General features: G+C 41.9%; 1 long non-coding RNA gene across 3 annotated transcripts; it reads left to right on the forward strand.

The window, feature by feature from the left end:
* The first annotated feature begins 815 nt into the window (after nt 1–815).
* On the forward strand, nt 816–6,693 carry LOC125525899. 3 transcript variants are annotated; one of them, XR_007291468.1, is made up of 7 exons: nt 816–4,192; nt 4,269–4,421; nt 4,482–4,727; nt 4,801–4,865; nt 4,937–5,387; nt 5,890–6,167; nt 6,249–6,693. It is a non-coding gene; the product is annotated as an uncharacterized LOC125525899 (long non-coding RNA). The 3 variants fall into 3 exon arrangements; XR_007291467.1 differs by having other exon boundaries at nt 817–4,421; nt 4,482–4,517; nt 4,638–4,727; XR_007291466.1 differs by having other exon boundaries at nt 816–4,421.
* The last annotated feature ends 10,616 nt before the right edge of the window (nt 6,694–17,309 follow it).

Consider the following 17,309-nt stretch of genomic DNA (forward strand, 5'->3'; position numbering starts at 1 on the left):
TATATGAAACTTGAAGTGGAAGTCAAGTGAACTGTTTGAAGAGAACAAGAAGAGGAGCAACTAATACAACAGAAAACATAGGTAAATCGCTTGATGGATATTTATATCTGCATCGCTAATTCTCATCTCTTGTGTAAAAAAGATGACCCAATGCGCCAATTGGCGAAATGACCAAACTGCAGCCAGAAGCTAAGTAGACTATTCAAAGAACTTCCTCAACTATCTTCAGATGATAATTTTCATACTGCATACAGAAGGAAAAATGTTGAAGCTGGCCAGTTCCGATTGTGTGTCTTTGGACATTTAGCCTTTGGGTTCTAGCGTGGGATGTGTTGGCTAATTGCACCCCTTTTCTAGTGGCAACATGTGCTACCTCTTGAGCTTGCGTAGAGTAAGTATTTCCCTCAGTTTTGAGAACCAAGGTATCAATCCAGTTGGAGACAACACGCAAGCCACCAAATACCTGCACAAACAAACAGCAACTTGCACCCCACGTGACAAAGGGGTTGTCAATCTATATCAGATCTCAATTTGCAAATAACCGTGGGGTGCAAGTTGGTGTTTGTTTGTGCAGGTATTTGGTGGGTTACATGTTGTCTCCTACTGGATTGGTACATTGGTTCTCAAAACTGAGGGAAATACTTACGCTACTTTGTTCCATCACCCTTTCCTCTTCAAGGGAAAAACCAACGCAAGCTTAAGAGGTAGCAAGAAGGATTTCTGGCACCGTTGCCGAGGAGATCTATGCAAGTCAAGATATACCAAGTACCCATCATAAACTCTCATCCCTCGCATTATATTATTTGCCATTCGCTTCTCGTTTTCCTCTCCCCACTTCTAAAACAATTTTCAAAAAGATTCGCCTTTTCTTTGCCCCTCTTCCGTTCGTCTTTTCATTTGCCTTGATGACTTATTTGCTTATTTGCTCGTCTGTTTGGAATAATTGTGTATTTATTGCAAAACATAGAACCTAAGATTTATGGATCCTCATCCGCTTGCCAATCTTTTTAAGAGATCCAATTATCATGAACCAATTGCTAGTGAGTTTTGTGCACTAGACTATCTTTATGAAGTTTTGCTTGAAATTCGTGAATCTGAAAATTGTGATGAAGTACTTTATGAAGTGATTCACGATAGATCTTTGCATAAAAAGAATGATTGCAATGATGTCACTATAAATTGTATTAATGTCAATTGTGCTAATAATATGCAAAACCCTAAGCTTGGGGATGCTAGTTTTGCTATGTCCACTACTTGTTGCAATGATCATGATTGGGGTGATTCTTCTTATGATCTTGGAAATGAAATTATTCCCCATGATGAATATGAGATTGATAATAATGAAATAATATTAAAATTGGGTTTGGAAGAGTGTCAACTTTAGATCCCACATATTTGGAGTATGTTCAAATTTTATGAAGTTTTCGATAAAAGTGGGTTCAGAGAGGTCGTGACTTTATTTTATGATAATCCCACTATTTTGGAAGAGTGTCAACTTTGCAGGCATGTGGATCATGTTGAGAATATGCTATGTGATAGCTATATTGTTGAATTTTCTTATGATCCGACATGTAATTATTATGAGAGAAGAAAATAAGGTTGTAGAAATTTTCATGTTACTAAATTACCTCTCTTCATGTTGAAATTGCTATCGTCTCTTTCTTGTTCCTTGCATATACTAGGTTTTTCTTGCCTTGATAATTTGTTTTCTTACAAGTTTTATGATGCTCCCTTTGTGTTTAAATTATTATCTTTCATATGAGCATCATTTGAAATCTCAATGCCTAGCTAAAAAGGATTTAAAGAAAAGCGCTTGTTGGGAGACAACCTGTCATGGAATTGTCATGGCAGATGTCCTAGTGAAAGGACTTACTCGTGGAGCCATCGCAACTAGGAAGCTTAAAGGGGTTAGTCGGGACAAAGGACACGAGAGGTTTATACTGGTTTGGCCCCTTGCGGTGAAGGTAAAGCCTAGTCTAGTTGATGAGGTATTGCTAGGTTTCATTGAGCAAGGAGCGAATCCGCTAGCTTGGCTCTCGATCTGTTGTTTCTTACCCTAAGCCACCGCCGGGTCGTCCCCTATATACACGGATTGACGCCCTGCGGCCTACAGAGTGTCCTGCGGCCGGCTCATACAATGTGTCCGGCTCGGTGACATCTCTTACATGCCTTACTTTACAAGACTTATTCATACATGGCGGTTTATACTTATGGGACTTAAGCCGCCTCTGGGCTTGGGCCTATTATAAGCCTTATCATAAACCGTCACCTTGTACACTCTTTGGGCTTCACTTAAGTAACCCGCCATTGTGGTAGACCCGGCCCCTCCTGGGCGAGTCATATCTGGTAGTCATATCCCCAACATTAGGCACCGAGTTGATTTGAACTTTGTTCATGTCAATCTTCAACACTTAGAAGAAATCCATCTTCCACTGCTTGTAAAAGCTTTATAAACCGCCATGACGTCACCTTCAGAAAATTTGGGAACCCGCCACGATGTCATCTTAACGGATCCTTATCTTAAATGCTTTCCGGAAATTGAGGCGTCTAATTAGCTGGATAATCATCATTTTAGCCTTCCTCGTTTTTCGCTCCTGCCTGTTCACCCATCTCCTTATAAATAGGCACGACTGGTCTTCCTCATTATTCTTCTTCCTTCTCTCGCCATCCCTCTGTCGCTCGAGCTCCGCCACTACTGCAGCGCTCACCGTCGTCCTCGACCTTGGCCGCTGCATCAACCTAAGCTTGTCCCAAGAACGGCGGCAACCCTCCGTAGTAAAACTGCATCCGTAAGTTCTTACCCTTCCGCACCTTACATCCGCATTAGGGTTTGCAAGTTCTTCTATGTTCTTCGCCGTTCATCACAGATTCTTCGTAGTTTCTCCACCGCATCCTCTTTTGATCTAAAATAAGTATAGAACTAATGCGGTAGGTGTTTCGCATCCATTTGAGATGCTAGTAGGTCCCCTTTTCTTACATAAAAGCCTCCTTAGGACTGATGAACTGCTGTGCACTGTTTTTTAGGTCTACATTTATTTTCCTTTTTTGAACAGCCTTGATCCAAAATAATAGCAACAGCCTGTGAAACATGTTCATCTCAGTACTTAGCCAATTTTTTGTCGCTGGCTACCTTTGAATACCTTTAGTCATGGCAGCTTATCCTGCCGGCTCATTTTTTCTTCATGTATCATTAGCCCTTACATAAGTTGCCATTACGCATCTGTATTGCAGAGATTAACCTGTGATTCCACCATTTAACTTAAATCGACAAATGACTTCCTTTTTAGCTTGTCCTCTCACCTTGCCGCCAAAGACGGCGACAATTTGCACCTGGGTCCCTTCCACCGTTACTGACGCCACTCTGAAGGACTTTGTTAACATTGGGTTTTTACCGGAGAAGAGCACTATGTCTTATCGCGCCCCTGACCCGGCCGAAGAAAAACCTCAACCTAAGGATGGTGAAGTCATCGTCTTTACTGATCATATGAACCGGGGGTTTTCACCGCCCGGCTTAAAATTATTCAGAGATGTTCTGCACTTTTTCAAGCTCCATCCCCAAGATCTTGGACCCAATTCCATATCAAATATCTATAATTTCTAGGTTCTCTGTGAGGTTTATCTTCAAGAAGAACCTACTTTTGAACTCTTCAGACTGTATTTCTATTTGAACCGCCAGAATGAATACACCAATGGCCCCAGCTTGGGACATGCTGGAATTTCGATTCAGCGTAGACAGGGTGCTGTCTTTCCCTTGGTAGTCTTACCAAGCCATCCCAAGGATTGGAACCAAACATGGTTTTGCAAATACACGTCGCCAGCTGACGAAAAACCAATGCCGGGTTATCGCGCGGAGCGCCTTGATGCTAAGTTTTCACTCCCTGACAAGCTTACTGCCGCTGAACATAAGAAGCTCATCCCAACCACCAAAAGGGTGCAAGCCTTGCTGGGAAACAGCTTAACTAGTGTTGACTTGATCCTCTGTTGGATCACATGGTGGATCATCCCTCTGAGCCACCGGTATGACTTAATGTATAATTACACCGGAGGAGCAGACGATCCATTGCATTATAGATCTCTACGTCTGACTGAAGAAGCCATCGTCGAAATGTCAACTACCCTTCTAAACAACAAATAGGAATACTGCAGTAAAGTAGGATTAAACCCATTCTGCAAACTTAACCCGGCACCAGAGGTAAATCCCCTTGATTCCTTTTTTTCTTTAATAGTTAAGCGCTTGCATGATGTTTCAACCTGTTATTTGCCTACAGGCAAAATCTGACTTTTGGAAGGCCAAATATGATCATAAAGCTGCTAAGAAGGCTAGAGCCGCCGCCATGGCCGCGAAGAAGACAACCCGAAAATCTAAGAAGAAACAAACTGCTTCTGATATGTTCAAGTTGGCTGATGTTACTGAGTCGGAGGTAGCCCTTGAGTCTCTTGGCCTACTTTTTAACAACCTTATTGACACTGATCATTGTCAGGATGACACGGGGTCTAGCTATGCAGTAGAGGAAGAGGTAACTATTTCCTCCAACTCAGAACCTTTGCCAAGACAGAAACCTCAACTGGTAACCCGGAAAGTAAGGTTTTCACACCCTTTAGCTTATTTGGATCCTCATTTTCTTTTGAAAAAATAGCAACACGAGAACCACCGTCACACCCGGACCAGTGATGACAATGAACTGCCCTCCGGCTAACCAAAAACTCCTTGGAAACGCCAGAATGAGGTTTCTTTTGACTTTTGCTTTTATCAATGAATCTATTTCCTTGCTATTTTAAACTGTGATTTCACTTTTGTAGGAGGTCTCTCGATCTTTTGGTTATTCCTGTCAAACTCAATTTACGGCTTTCAAGACTGCCCCTGGGTAAGGATAATTATCCTTCTTCTGCACCTTTATGTCCATATAATTATACTGACTCATCAAATTCCTCTTAGTGGTCAAGCAAAACCCAAGAAAGCCAAGGTGATCAAACCGACTGAAAACCTGGAAACCGCTGAACCGGCACTGCCAACTCCTACCCCAGGACAACCTGAAGCACCAGAAGACCCTGCTGTCCATGTTCAAATAGATCCTCCTGAGCCGTCTGTTGATGAAACTATTCTCAACCCATCCACTGTTGAACCGTCAAGCTCAACTAACCTGCCGACGACTTATAAAAGTGATGTTTTCATCACTGGTAGTAGATTTGTTGAAACGGGAAATCCGACGGTACTGGCCAGACACTCGGCCAAGCAAGAGGGTTTGGAAAAGTAGAAAGTTCGCTTCGACATCTCTCACTATGCTCACCTGAGCACTAGTGATGTGCTATCTGGCTATCTTAGTCACGTGCATTCTAGCTGTGACTCTGAAATTGAGATGGTGAAACAGCTGCAATTGAAATATGAGGTATGATCTCCAGCTTTCCTTAACTTATATGCTCTACCAGCCCTCCAAGTCTCCTGATTATGATAAACTTGAATGATCTGTAGGCTTGTGATATATGTTGACGTTTTGACCTAGATTTTTCCAAGTCCGGTTTAGAATGTTTAACCGGAGTTATCTGATTAACATAATTTCACCTATAGTCCCCAAGGGCCGGCTTAATTCATCATGAATGAGTCGGTACTTAACTTCATAGCTGTCTTGAATCAGTCCAAACTAATATTATTATCCGGCTTAAGGGGAATAAACTTTCTGAATATCGTGCATTAGCCCCCAAGTGCCAAGCGTTGTTACTTGTAAAACACTTGGGACTTTAATCATAGAAGAGTCATTTATACATTTAAAAATTGCTTTGGCAGACATTAGCCCCTAAGTGTCAAGTGGTGTTGCGTTGCAAAGCACTTGGGACTTTAATCATTATGACCTTTATTGGAATAAATTTTGACATACTTGTGCATGTCTGTAGACCGCCATAACTAAATTGGATTCTGAACTGACGGATGCCAAAACCCGGTTGGCGGCTCAAGAGACTGAGATAAAGAATACTGACTCCAAACTCCAGTTGAGCCTATCTGAAGTAGAGAAACTGAAGAGCAGTTTTGATGTAGAGAAAAAAATCCTGGGCCGATGAAAAAACCTTGCTGATACAGCATGCTGAGACAGCCGAGGCATCTCTCAAGGAGGTTACCGCGGAACTCACCGGTTTAAAGAACCGTGTGTCTCAGATGGTCTCTGCAATCTTCAGTGAGTCATTGCATTATGTACTTCAACTCTATTTTTGCCACATATATAAGCCGTCTGCTTAACCTTTTAAACTACTCATAGGTCCACGGAGCAGCAATCTGAGCCAAAATAGCTTGATAAAGCTCAAGGCGGTTTACACCCTGGTGGAGCAACTGTACACTGGAGCTCAACCGGCGCTTGCCATTATCTCCCCAGCCAACCAAGGACCAAACCTCTTGAGTGATGTCTTGAAGAAGTTATCTATCTTACCTGCCAGATTCCAAGAGGTCAAGCGGTCTTGTGCAAGAGCGGGAGCCCTAACTACTCTAAGCCGCTCCAAAGCCTGGGTGCCGGAGCTAGACCCGGCAGATGTAGCCAAGGGGTATCCCAGCCTTAAGGAAGACGGGACCCCGTTTGATCAAGATGATTTTTCTGCTTGTGTGAGGGGAAATCGTCCTCATGCTACTATCCTTGGCGATGAGACCAATATAGATAAGTATCAGCCGAGTTTTAATGTTGAGAATAAAAAGATGGTGACTCCTTCGTATAAAGTGACAAATCTAATCCCGCTGGCTCGCCAAAACACCTTTGCCCCAGAAATTAACCCGTCTAGTCTAATTGACGATGAAGCTGAGTTCGTTGCTCTTCATGGCTTCGATTTGTCCCATCCTAGTTTCCAAACAATGGAGGAAGATGAACCGGCGAGGGAGGAGTCGTGACCATCCAAATAATCCGGCTAAGATTTAATGAACTGGCCTTGGCTTAACATCTTCTTAGGAGAAAAAACAGTTTTAACCTTTTGGGCTCCCAATGCCTTGTAATAGGATAGCTTAAAACTGCATGTTCTACCTTGTTGACGCTCCAAATTGGCAGTCATAAAATTAGCATAGGTTATATCAAGAACAATTCAAACTTATGATTGGAAGTCCCCTTGGAATGTCTCTCTTCGAGAAGATCAAGATGGATATCAAGATAGTCTAAAACGGAGCTCGGACTCAAAAGTTATGACAAGTTCAGAGATGCTCATGTTGACACCAGAGTAAAGAAAGGCATAAAACTCAATCAAGATGGCCTCTGGTGGAATCTGTTTCAACATGAAAGTTGTGCGTCTCGTCGAAACGATTGATTTTGATATAAAAATCGTGTTAATCCGAGTTCATATGCAACCTGTGGAGGCAAAACAAGGTCAGAAACAGAAGCTGCAGAGTCATTTCGGACAAACCGAGTTGATTGACTCGGTGAGACCGAGTTGATCCGAAAAATTACAGAAAGTTACAGAAAGTTTGCAACGTTCACTCGGTGAGACCGAAAAAAACTAATCGGTGAGACCGAGATTGATCCGGAAATTGCCAAAGATTCCTGTCCGAGTTAGGTTAGGGTTTTTGATGTTTTGGACGGAATTTTTAGTCCTTTTCTTGTACGGGAAGTCCAGCCGCCTCTTATATATGTTGGGGGTGATGGCCGATTGAAACAACACACAATCGAACAAATCTATCTACATCTTTTACCTTTACTTTTCCTTCTCCCTTGTTCTTCTTCTTCCTCGTTCTTCGTTCGTTCTTCTTCACTGTAGGGCGGCGAACCTCGAGGCCCTAGGGGCGATCAGGTCGACCTAGGGCAGCCCATAGCCGCTACGCGCCCTGACGGGGTCCCTCCCGGGCATGTGGGGTTTCGGGTCCTCAAAAGCGCCCGCCGGATTGTCTTGCGTACCGCGCTTCCGGCAGGTCTCCTTCGACGTGAGCTGCGGTGCATCACCCCCGGCGTCGAGGGTACACGGTGACGTGTTCGTGTGCGAACACACTTTTTGGCGACTCCGCTGGGGACGAAGCTTTGAATGGTCTCCAGCCCGTTCTTGCTACGAAGAGATCGTCATCAAGTTGCTGCAATCTACAAAGGTAATATGAATACTCAATTCCCCTTTGTAGATGCAAATAATCCATATGTTGTTGCTGAATCACCTAATGAGCATAATGTATCGGCTAGCCCTAGTTTTATCAATCATGCATCTAATTATGCGCAAGGGCCGATGCAAAGCAATCTTCATGCTTCAAATTCTTATGATTTTAGCAACGTACAACATATGTATCCAAACTCTCATGCATCGGCAACCCCACAATTCCATATGCCGATGAACAACATGATGGGTTTGGTTAATCAATTTGAAACACCTCATGTTAAAATTTCCAATAGCATACAAGAAAGTGTTTCACCTTTTCATTCATCGGCAACTAATTTGCAATATGTGAATACAACCTGCTGATGGATGGGAGAATCGGCCATGCTACTACTAGCTATTCGGCCAATTACTCTCAACCGTCATATGCTACACCCCATCTCAGTAATTTTTCAGCACCATACACAACTGTAGATGTTCATAATTCGGCTTCACACCTTCCTGGTCATAGCCGAATAAATGTAAATTTTACAGGAGAGGTTGTGCCCAATATTGTAGAAGATGAGGTAGTAGTGGCTACATTCAAGAGTTTAGCCCAAAATAAGAGGATTAGTGCTCTTTGCCTTGAACAACATGAAAAGGGGCTATTTCCTGATTATGTCGCAATAAAAGCTAGAGTTTTGCAAGAAGATGAATCTTTGCCAATTTATAAGATTGGCGAGCAAAAATATGGTTTCACAACAATGCATATGCCTTCACCTAGTACTACATCATATTATACAGCCCCTACACAATTGCAAAGTTTCGGCAACACCCATGTGCCATTGCCGAAAGAATCTAAAAGCATTGGGGGGCAATCGTATCCGAAGTGGGCTGAAATTGAGAGAAAGATTAAAGCCAATTTTGCCGCTCGCCGCCAGAAACAAAAAGAAACAGAATTGGCTCAAGTGAAAGAAGCATTGCCAATTGGTAGAAGCAATGTAAAGAAAGATGATTCAGAACATGAAAGTGCTCCGATTAAAAGAGCCGAATCTAGAAGTATATATTTCGAATCCATCAAATGCAAAGAGGCAAGCATTATTGAGAAAGGGCATGGCAAGCCTAGCAAAGCGACCATACTTGATTTTTCCAAAGTTAATGGAACCTACTTCCTGCCCTATGAGTTTCGTGCCAGAGAAATTGATGAACTTCAAGGACAAGAACAAGTAGCCGAACAAAGTTTGGCCGACAAAATTTTTCAATGTAATGATGCACGGAATCAAGAAAAAGATGATGAAGAGGCGTTGGGGAGCCATCCAAAGGCGGAGCAAGATATTGTTCAAGTCACACCACCATCGTGCTCTCCCAACATATTTGAAGAGGTATGTTTAGCAAGTAATTTACCTATTTTCACATTTGGTCAGGACTTTATTGTTGATGAATCTGTTAGAAAAATCCTCATAAGTAATTTTGAAAGACCAATGAAGAAGGGTAATTTACTTGCTAGCAATAAAGTTGTTATTGAGCATATCGGTCAACCCATTACGCCATTTATAAAGACCGGTAGTGACTTATTATTACAGCCAAAGCTTTCCCCGTTGCTTTATCTAAAGTCCATATCTATTTGGGTAGCTTTGCTTATTTCATACTTGGCTTGCACTTGGTCTCAATGGAGACATGTGTGTTCTAACTATTTTTGTTTTAGAAATTTAAAGCCGAGATTAAATTCTGTTGAGAAAATCGATGCTAGTATAATATCTTACCCAAAGACATCGGAGATAGAGTGCAAAACACAATGCATAGCCGAATGGTGTGATGCAAAATCTGAACCATTCGTTTGCTTAATTCCAAAGCCGTTCTCACAGCAAGATCGGCTAGAAAACAAGAAGTATACCTTCAATTCAAGCATGTGTGATCAAATATTTGATTTGTTGCTGAAAAATAATTACATTAAAATTCTTGATCACCATGTTAAGCCATCAACCCAAGGACGAATGTATTGTAAGTTCCATGATTCGTCCAAGCATAATTTTGAGGATTGCAACATGTTTCGTCAAATAGTTAAATCGGCCATTGAAAAAGGACGATTGAAGTTTGTTGAAACACCAAGAGATGACCAGTCTATTCCGATTGGTCCCGATGGCAAAAAGTTTTTGCATCGGCTGCTTCAAGCCGATCCATTTAAAGAGAAGGTAAAAACTGCAGGTGATGGGATCAAGCTTTCAAGTAAAGAAATTATTGAAGAGCATAATGAACATAATCTTGAGGGTGAGAATTCCATCGAAGCTACAATGGAGACGCCAAGGACTGGGGGGTAGCAAGCAAATCCAACGATCGATGAAAGCAAACCAAAAGAAAACAAAGGCCGAAATAAGTGCAGGTGTAAAAGATCAAAAATCACCTTCGCTGAACTATTGGCGAAATATCAAAAGAAGAGTGAAGAAAAGAATGCTTATCGGCCCAATCAGGCAAAGAAACCAAGATCACCCCCAAGGCGCAAATATGAGGATCGGTATTGGCAAAGTGAGAATTTTAATGCAACATATTTATATCCTTATTTTGGGCCGCCAATGCCAATGCCGTGGATGCCTCCCTATGCTCATATAGATCCATATCCATCATGGGACAGGTATGATACAAGGGCACATTCTCCATCTTATTTTAGATCATCTCACCAATATTATGCAGCTCCGAGAAGATCAATATCTGAACAATCACATCTTAAAGACCGTTTCAATCATAAGGAATCGGTCCAGAGCTCAAGGATGAAGAAAGAGGTGGTCAAGCAAGTCTACCGCGTGAAAAGAGATGGTCGTAAGTGTGCTACTGCAGATTTGATCTCAAATAATAAAGAGCCAATTAAAGTGTTGACATTGGCTACAAAAGGCAATGAGACGAAGCAACCAATTATTGAGAGTCAAAGTGCCAAATCTGAAGAAAAAAAGTTGAGAGTGCACAAGGTCAAGAAGGAATTGCCATTGGTCAAAACAGAATCACAGCCGAGATGCCCACTCGGCTTATCGTATTGGAAAAAGAGGGAATTATACAAACTTAGTGCACAAGAACTTGAAGAAAGGAACATGGCATGGGTTCCCAAAGGAAGTGCTCAAAATAAGAATTATGTGCAAGCCTCCATTACAAGAAGTGCGGCAAAAGTGAAGAAGGAAAAGAGTAAAAACTATGAAGGACCAAGCCAAAGGTTTCAACATCTTTGGTCTACACATTATCCATATTCTTCAACTATACCGTTAACGCCTATGCCATGGAATTCGTCATCGGGTATGATTGGTAACCCTCGATGGGCTTATTTTAATCCATGGATGCAATATAATTTCTTACGTCATGAGAGGGTATTACCAAGTCACTATACATTTGATTAGCTACAAGTTTGTTGCTGATCCAAAGGGCCGAAATACTTGATTTGTCATTTCATTTGTTTATTTCGGCTATATGTGCTTTGAATGAAGTTTACATGGTAATGGCCGATATTTATCTATCGTCCTAAGAGTATGTCAATGCATGGCCGGTGTAGTATTCTAACATCGTCCTTAGTTTGATTGGAGAGCGAGACAAGGTATACATTTATTGAGAAACTATGTCGATGCTTATATTATGCTTGCACAAAATTGAGACATTATTTAGTGCGGAGTGCTTGTATAGTAGCTTGTCAAACCGATGTCATTAAATACATGTTGCATAGGCCAATTCTTAGTGGTAGAATTGGCAAGTGGGCTTATGCTTTGATTGAATATGATTTGGCTTATGAATCTCTAAAATCCATGAAAGGCCAAATCATTGCTAAATTTATTGTTGAACATCGGATTGATGACAAGTATGACATTGATATAAACCTTGTCTCATTAGTACCGTGGAGATTATATTTTGATGGTTCAGTTTGTAGCAATGGCCAAGGTGTTGGTATTGTTTACATATCTCCTCATGGTGCTGTTTTTGAAGCCTCATGCCGCTTGGAATATTTTTGCACAAACAATCAAGCCGAATATGAAGCATTGTTATTCGGCCTAGAGATGTTACTTGATATAGGTGTTACATATATTGAGGCTTATGGTGATTCGTTACTAGTGGTGCAGCAAATATCCAAAGTCTTTCAATGTTTGGACGAATCACTTAATGTTTATCTTGATAAATGTCTAGATATAATCTCTACTTTGGATTGTTTTAGCATTGCACATATATCTAGACATGACAACTGGAAAGCAAATGAGTTGGCACAGCAAGCATCTGGATACCATGTTGATCATGGCATGTTTCATATTTCTCAAAGTCCGATGTCTTGTCTTACCAGTCTAGAAGAGGCCGAACCAGAACCCACTGATTCGGTCATTAACAAAAAATCTAGTGCAGGTGACAATTCCGACTGGAGGAAGCCCATTGTTGCTTACTTACGTAATCCGAGTGAAAGGGTGGACAGGGTTGTTCGGCGTATGGCTTTTAAATATACTATGAGGGATGATGATCTTTATCGCCGAACAGTTGATGATGTTATCTTAAAGTTCTTGGATGAGGACCAAGAAAGAGTTGTTATGCGAGAGGTACATGAAGGCATTTGTGGTACTCACCAGTCGGCTCCCAAGATGAAATGGTTATTACGACGTGCTGGGTTTTATTGGCCGACCATGATTAATGATTGCTTCAGATATTATAAAGGGTGCGAAGCTTGTCAAAAATTTGGTGATATTCAGTTGGCTCCTGCTGCTATGTTACATCCCATTATCAAGCCGTGGCCTTTTAGAGGATGGGGTTTAGACTTTATTGGACAAATTCATCCGTCTTCCTCAAAGGGGCATTGGTTCGTATTGGTGGCAACCGATTATTTCACTAAATGGTCTGAAGCAGTACCTCTCAAGAACATGACACATACGGAGGTGATAAAATTCATAACCGAGCACATTATTCATAGATTCGGCATTCCTCAAACATTGACTACAGATCAAGGCTCCTCTTTCATGTCACACCAAGTTAGAGAATTTTCCGAATCTTATAACATAAAATTGCTCAATTCATCTCCATATTATGCCCAAGCCAATGGACAAGCTGAGTCTAGCAATAAAATTTTAATCAAGCTCATCAAGAAGAAGGTTGAGGATAATCCAAGGAGATGGCATGACTTGTTGTCTGAGGCATTATGGGCACATAGAATCTCAAGGCATGGTGCTACGAAAGTGACTCCATATGAGCTAGTATATGGTCAGGAGGCTGTTTTACCAGTGGAAGTAAATTTGAATGCTTTGAGAATAGCCAAACAAAATGATTTATCGGCAATAGACTTCTATAACTTGATGATGGACAACATTGATGAGGTTGCTGATAAACGTTTGGCTTCTTTGAATGCCATAGAGAGAGATAAGTTGAGGGTGGCAAGGGCTTACAATAAGAAAGTCAAGTTGAAGAATTTTCAAGTTGGCGATCTCGTCTGGAAAGTGATTCTACCGATTGGTTCAAGAGATAGAAAATTCGGGAAGTGGTCTCCAAGTTGGGAAGGTCCTTTTAGGATTACAAGAGTTGTTCCCGGAAATTCATATTTGGTGGAATCAATACAGGGGGCATTGTTACCTCGAGCCCTCAATGGAAAATATTTGAAGAAGTACCACCCGAGTGTGTGGCAGGAAGCCTAAGTAGGCAACGGCCGATATACGATTATCGCCCTTAGCACAAACATGGCCGATAAATAATTATCGCCCTGAGAAAAATAAATGGCCGATGGAGTGTTGGCATCGTCCTTAGAACGAACACTATGCATATTATTTTTCGGCGTGCAAGCTTTGCCGAAAAACAGGGGGGCATGTGTTGACGCTCAAAATTGGCACAGTCATAAAATTAGCATAGGTTATATCAAGAACAATTCAAACTTATGATTGGAAGTCACCTTGGAATGTCTCTCTTCGAGAAGATCAAGATGGATATCAAGATAGTCTAAAACGGAGCTCGGACTCAAAAGTTATGACAAGTTCAGAGATGCTCATGTTGACACCAGAGTAAAGAAAGGCATAAAACTCAATCAAGATGGCCTCTGGTGGAATCTGTTTCAACATGAAAGTTGTGCGTCTCGTCGAAACGATTGATTTTGATATAAAAATCGTCTTAATCCGAGTTCGTATGCAACCTGTGGAGGCAAAACAAGGTCAGAAACAGAAGCTGCAGAGTCATTTCGGACCAACCGAGTTGATTGACTCGGTGAGACCGAGATGCTCATGTTGACACCAGAGTAAAGAAAGGCATAAAACTCAATCAAGATGGCCTCTGGTGGAATCTGTTTCAACATGAAAGTTGTGCGTCTCGTCGAAACGATTGATTTTGATATAAAAATCGTCTTAATCCGAGTTCGTATGCAACCTGTGGAGGCAAAACAAGGTCAGAAACAGAAGCTGCAGAGTCATTTCGGACCAACCGAGTTGATTGACTCGGTGAGACCGAGTTGATCCGAAAAATTACAGAAAGTTACAGAAAGTTTGCAACGTTCACTCGGTGTGACCAAAAAAAACTAATCGGTGAGACCGAGATTGATCCGGAAATTGCCAAAGATTCCTGTCCGAGTTAGGTTAGGGTTTTTGATGTTTTGGACGGAATTTTTAGTCCTTTTCTTGTACGGGAAGTCCAGCCGCCTCTTATATATGTTGGGGGTGATGGCCGATTGAAACAACACACAATCGAACAAATCTATCTACATCTTTTACCTTTACTTTTCCTTCTCCCTTGTTCTTCTTCTTCTTCCTCGTTCTTCTTCATTGTAGGCCGGCGAACCTCGAGGCCCTAGGGGCGATCAGGTCGACCTAGGGCAGCCCATAGCCGCTACGCGCCCTGACGGGGTCCCTCCCGGGCGTGTGGGGTTTCGGGTCCTCAAAAGCGCCCGCCAGATTGTCTTGCGTACCGCGCTTCCGGCAGGTCTCCTTCGACGTGAGCTGCGGTGCATCACCCCCGGCGTCGAGGGTACACGGTGACGTGTTCGTGGACGGGTCAAAACACCCAATACACAACTATGAAATTATCATAATATAATAATCAAGGATAGATGTAAAAATGAATAAGGCTGGAAGGCCTCTGATTAAAGGAAAAACACAGATAAGTCTGTTTATGAATTTTAAACGACAATATCATACATGTGTCCTTTGAATCTGGACTGCTGGCTTATGTCACCCGGACAATAAGGGTGACAACCCTATCTTTTTAGAAGTCAATACTTCCATATGCATGATGAATGTTATACCTTGGCAACTCATTGTCAAAGAACCATGCCGGTTTAAATTGAAACCATACTTATAGTTAGATTCTAGACAACAAAAACTAGTAAAACAAAAGAGTATCTCTTAAACAATGTAAATCAAGCATCAAAAAATTTGGAGGCTTCTGATTCGAATATGATCAGTAAACCGGACCAAAGGGGTTAAGCTAGGATTCGAATACGATCATGTAGCCCCCAGTGCCTTTGGCATTGCGCCGATCAAGAAGGTACCGACAGCTATGTTCTCTTTGGTTCGAATACGACCTATGTTTGAACAGGAAGCCCCCAAATGACCTTGAATGGTTTTTAATGACCCTGATTCGAATACGATCCAAGTCGGACCAAAAAGGGGTTAAGCTATGATTCGGATATGATCAAGAAGCCCCCTAGTGAGTTTGGCTTTGCCCCAATCAAGAGGGTAACGACAGCTATGTTCTCTTTGGTTCGAATACGACCTATGTTTGAACAGGAAGCCCCCTAGTGACCATGAGATTTTAATGGCTATATTCGAATACGATCAGCCTCCAATTGGTCGTCTTATACTTAAGATAACAAAGACATGTGATCATTAAGGAAAAACAGACAGAGGTCTTGTTTCATTACTTATCATAATATATACAACGTCGAAGTATGTACGTTATGAGAGCCGATGGCTCAAGTATAGTACGGCCGAAGATGTGCAATATTCCACGGCCGGCGGGTCTCCTCCTCCGCCTTACGTGAGTCTTTGTGCTCTCGAACATTGATAAGGTAGTATGACCCGTTATTCAAGTTCTTGCTGACCACAAAGGGTCCTTCCCAAGGTGGGCATAGCTTGTGCGCATCAGACTGATCCTGGATGAGCCGGAGCACCAAGTCACCTTCTTGAAAGGTTCTTGACTTAACCCGACGGCTATGATAACGGCGCAGGTCCTGTTGGTAAATCGCTGAGCGGGCTCCTGCTAAGTCGCGCTCTTCATCCAATAGGTCAAGTGCATCCTCATGGGCTTGTTCGTTATCAGCTTGAACGTAAGCCGCTACTCGGGGCGAGTCATGACGGATGTCACTGGGAAGGACTGCCTCTGCTCCATAAACCATGAAGAAAGGCGTATAACCCATAGACCTGTTAGGGGTAGTATTGATGCTCCATATTGCTACCTCTTTAGCACTGCGTTGGTTTTCCCTTGAAGAGGAAAGGGTGATGCAACAAAGTAGCATAAGTATTTCCTTCAGTTTTTGAGAACCAAGGTATCAATCTGGTAGGAGGCTACGCGCGAGTCCCTCGCACCTACACAAAACAAATAAATCCTCGCAACCAACGCGATAAGGGGTTGTCAATCCCTACACGGTCACTTATGAGAGTGAGATCTGATAGATATGATAAGATAATATTTTTGGTATTTTTATGATAAAGATGCAAAGTAAAATAAAAGGTAATGAAAATAGCTAAGTGTTGGAAGATTAATATGATGGAAAATAGACCCGGGGGCCATAGGTTTCACTAGTGGCTTCTCTCAAGAGCATAAGTATTTTACGATGGGTGAACAAATTAATGTTGAGCAATTGACAAAATTGAGCATAGTTATGAGAACATCTAGGTATGATCATGTATATAGGCATCACGTCCGAGACAAGTAGACCGACTCCTGCCTGCATCAACTACTATTATTCCACACATCGACCGCTATCCAGCATGCATCTAGAGTATTAAGTTCATAAGAACAGAGTAACTCCTTAAGCAAGACGAGCTGATGTAGAGGGATAAATTCATGCAATATGATAAAAAAACCATCTTGTTATCATCGATGGCAACAATACAATACGTGCCTTGCTGCCCCTACTGTCACTGGGAAAGGACACCGCAAGATTGAACCCAAAGCTAAGCACTTCTCCCATTGCAAGAAAGATCAATCTAGTAGGCCAAACCAAACTGATAATTTGAAGAGACTTGCAAAGATAACCAATCATACATAGAATAATTCAGAGAATATTCAAATATTGTTCATAGATAAACTTGATCATAAACCCACAATTCATCGGTCTCAACAAACACACTGCAAAAGAAGATTAC

The sequence above is a fragment of the Triticum urartu genome, chromosome 7 (genome assembly GCF_003073215.2).
Source record: "Triticum urartu cultivar G1812 chromosome 7, Tu2.1, whole genome shotgun sequence".
Classification (NCBI taxonomy): Eukaryota; Viridiplantae; Streptophyta; class Magnoliopsida; order Poales; family Poaceae; genus Triticum; species Triticum urartu.